Raw genomic sequence first — 4103 nt, forward strand, 5'->3', positions numbered from 1 at the left:
AGTGTTAAATCCAGCAGTCCGCATGGAGGAATCTGTACAGAGGCACAATACATTTCTCCATTAGTCATTCAGGCTTCTCTTTCCATGTCACTGTGACCTTGCAGAGAACACGGTATCCTTGGAGACTTTAAAATCATGTTCTAGGTAAACCTCATAAAATACATTAAGGCTATAACTCTGCCCTGGGTAAAAGACTGTGACTTTGCTAAAAGATATAAAAAAAATATTTTTTAATCTAGATTAAGGTACATGTTAGGATTTGGGAGCTTCTTACTTGTATCAAAGTCACTAGATTTATAACATCAGTAACTTATTACAAATACATAGAAACGGTTCAATACTTTTTAAATAATTCTTTCAATTTTAGGCAGAAAGACAACATAGAGATGTAAACAGAGCATTAACAAGCAAGAGCCTTCATTTCCAGGTCTCTCTTAGTCAAGAAATATTGATTTCTTTCTAATAAGGAAAAATAAAGATTGTTTTTCTTAAGGAGCTTCACTTTCATCTCTGCATTTAAAGGAATTGCTCTGAAAAGGTTATTTGCTTTATCTCATTAAAAAATAAGTACTGAGTTTGGATAAACGTTTTGTTCCAAGTTTTAGATGCTTGATGGTAATAGATTCATGAACAAAACACAAGCCTGTCCTCAATACATTTATAGACTCAGGTAGAATAAAAAGTGTGAAGAATCCTAATTTTAGTGGTACGAGGAATATTATAAGCAGAAAAAATTATAAATGCCGTGCTTCGGGTTAGGTAGTTTATACATTTTTGTATTAGCAATTCCCAGGGTAGGATTATGGCCACATATTGTTCTAATTAAATACCTGGTCCATGCCCTTGGGAGCACTTACAAGGTTTGTGAGGTCAGCAAGCCGTCAAATCCATGTGAATGAAGCCAGATTGAGGTCATGATTTTATTCCCAGTTCTACACCTTAATCAGAATTAGACCCGACTTGTTTTTAAAGAACTTAAACTTATATTTCTCAGACATGGAGGTTGAATTAGGAACTTGGATCTGTTTACCTCGGAGTCTAATTTCTTGTATGGTATGAAAATGGATCACTCCACCCAAGCCAACCTTCTGATCAGGTGCCCCTCTTTCCAGTGCTCTGAAATGAGGTGATGAAGAACAAAAGTAATTATTTTCAGAGATTCTAGGCAAATAGCCTGGAATTAACTATGACTGCTTGACAAAAAATGTTGGCTTGAAGTTTTTTCTTAGCAAGCTGCTCATGAAAATACTGAAGTTGCTGATTTGAGAGAGCTTATTTTTGTTTCATCTTTTCTTAAAATGCTGTAATCATGGTATGAGTTTAAAGGGCAGAAGACACTTTAATATGACTTATTTTTAATTTTCACATCCATTTCTCTTAATTTTTTTTTTTTTTGGTATTTTTGCCATTTCTTGGGCCGCTCCCATGACATATGGAGGTTCCCAGGCTAGGGGTCGAATTGGAGCTGTAGCTGCCAGCCTACGCCACAGCCACAGCAACGCGTTGCTCTGGGAGCAACGCCAGAGCTCATGGCAACGCCGGATCCTTAACCCACTGAGCAAGGGCAGGGATCGAACCTGCAACCTCATGGTTCCTAGTCAGATTCGTTAACCACTGTGCCACGACAGGAACTCCCCATTTCTCTTAATTTTTTTTTTTGTCTTTTTAGGGCCACACCTACATATATGGATATTCCCAGGCTAGGGGGTCACATTGGAGCTGCAGCTGCCAACCTATGCCACGGCCACAGCAACATCAGATCTGACCTGCGTCTGTGACCTATACCACAGTTCACGGCAACACCAGATCCTTAACCCACTGAGGGAGGCCAGAGATCAAACTTGTATCCTCAGGGTTACTAGTCAGATTCATCTCCCTGAGCCACAGTGGGAACTCCTCCTAATAATTACTATTACCCATCTCTATCTGGATCTTTTAGTTAGATAAATATTTAGAAGAAAGTAAGATAAGCTTAATGCTAATTTTTAAATTTGAAATGTAATACTTGGATATATTTGGGAAAAAAATACTCTATTCTCTTTGATACTTCAAGTTAAGATCAGTAACTTTAAGCCTAAAGACATATTTTAAAGGAATTAGGTAAAAATTTATTTAGACAAATGAATTCTAAAAATATTTTGGGAGATAATTAAATATGATTTGTTTCCTTCCTGTTCAGCTAAACATAGATTACCTAGTCATAGCAATTAATATTTATTCAGGTCTTCATATGCATTGGGGACTCTGTTACTTTTTTTACATTACTGCATTTAAGTCCCACAATAACCCTATGTCATACGCATTTGTATTAAATGAAAAAAAAAGTTGACTGCTGTAACAAGGGAGCCTCATAATTTTAGTCCCTTTATTAAAAACCTATTTTTTCACTCATAAAGACTAATTAATAATTTTATCAATATAGTCTAATGAGTTTGGCGCAGGGAACTGTAACACGCCAAAATCTATAGATGCTTAAGTCCCTTAAATGAAACTGCATAGTATTTACGTATAACCTATGCACGTCTTTCTGTACATATACTGATTTCTTATAACACCTAATGCAATGTAAATTCTATGTAAAATAGTTGCCAGTACACAGCAAATTCAAGATTTGCTTTTTGAAACTTTCTTGAATTTTTTTTTCTGAATATTTTTGATTCATAATTGGTTGAATTTGAGGAACACATGAATCCAGAGGACGGACCGAACTCTCTTCATGGACCATATAAATTTTTACCTAAGCAACTCAGGAGTGAAAAATAAAATGGAGAAGATTGATTCTTCTTAGCATTGAAGACACTGAGGAAATTATCCATTAATTTCTGCTACCTGGATCTTGGCTGAGATCCAAGCTCTTCTCTTCTCTGACACCCAGTGGATTTTTAGGTAGGAATAGCTAAAAATCCATTGGGTCTCAGAGAAGAAAAGAGCTTTCTCCATATCTTAACAATAAATTCTTCTAAAAATATTTATTTATTCATTCATTCATTCATTTATGTTTTGGATGCCATATTCAGTGGCTTGATGTGGGATCTCAGTATCCAGACAAGAGATTACACCCCAGCTGCAGTGGTGAAAGTACCTAGTCCTAACCACTAGACCATCAAGGAACTACTCCAAATAAGTTCTTTAAAAAAATAATTTAGCTAGAGTTTCTGTTGGGTTCAATTTTTAAAATATAGTATGTATAATCAAAGTATTTTTATTACATCTTTATCTTCAATGCATGTGGAGATTAAACTTTTAAGATTTTTAAGTTGATTTGACCACCCAGCCAATAAAGTGTAAGAGAGCTAAATCTATCCCTTTATGAAACAAACAAGTATGGCTCTTTTTGTGCCTGGCACAGCTGTGGCTTCTAGTCCCAAGCACTTGAAACATGTATCAGCTCCAGAAGACTAGACGTTTGGCTAAACTGACTAGTGTGTTGGCTCCTCATCCATCCACTGATAGAGAACCCATCCGCCAACAGAGAATGTCTCTCATCATTTCCTGAGGAACACACTTAAGTATGCCCTTACAGGAGACAGCCTAAGGAAGGTCTGCTTGCAGCAGTGCGTTAAGATTGATGGCAAGGTCTGCACTGATGTAAGTAACCGAACTTGCTAGCGTTATGGTCATTATCAGTATTGACAAGACGGAAGAGGATTTGGGTCTGATCTACAATACGAAGGGTCACTTTTCTGTTCATTGTATTACATCTGAGGAGGGCAAGTGTGCAAGTCATGCAACGGGAGAAGGAACTTTGTGGGCACAGAAGGAATCCCACAGTGGGTGACGATGATGTTCATAACGTCTCTTGCTCTGATCCCCTCAGCAAGATGCGTGACACCATTCAGATCGGTTTGGAGAGCGGCAAGATTAGTGATTTCATCAAGATTGACACAGGGACTGGAGGTGTTAACTTGGGAAGAACTAGTTCTTTTGAAGTGGTTCATGTAAAAATTGGCAGTGGCAGCAGCTTCATCACCCAACCTGCCAGCATTTTCATGATTGGCAAAGGCAACAAACCATGGATTTCCCCTCCGCAAAGAAAAGGTGTCTACCTCAGTGTTGCCAAAGAGAGTGGTAAGAGACTGATGGCCAAGCCAAGCAGTGGGTGA

At 37.7% G+C, this 4103-nt stretch overlaps 1 pseudogene; it reads left to right on the top strand.

Annotated features, from left to right (window-relative positions):
• On the top strand, nt 3325-4103 carry LOC100512318 (annotated as a pseudogene).

Source organism: Sus scrofa, chromosome 15 (assembly GCF_000003025.6).
Source record: "Sus scrofa isolate TJ Tabasco breed Duroc chromosome 15, Sscrofa11.1, whole genome shotgun sequence".
NCBI lineage: Eukaryota > Metazoa > Chordata > Mammalia > Artiodactyla > Suidae > Sus > Sus scrofa.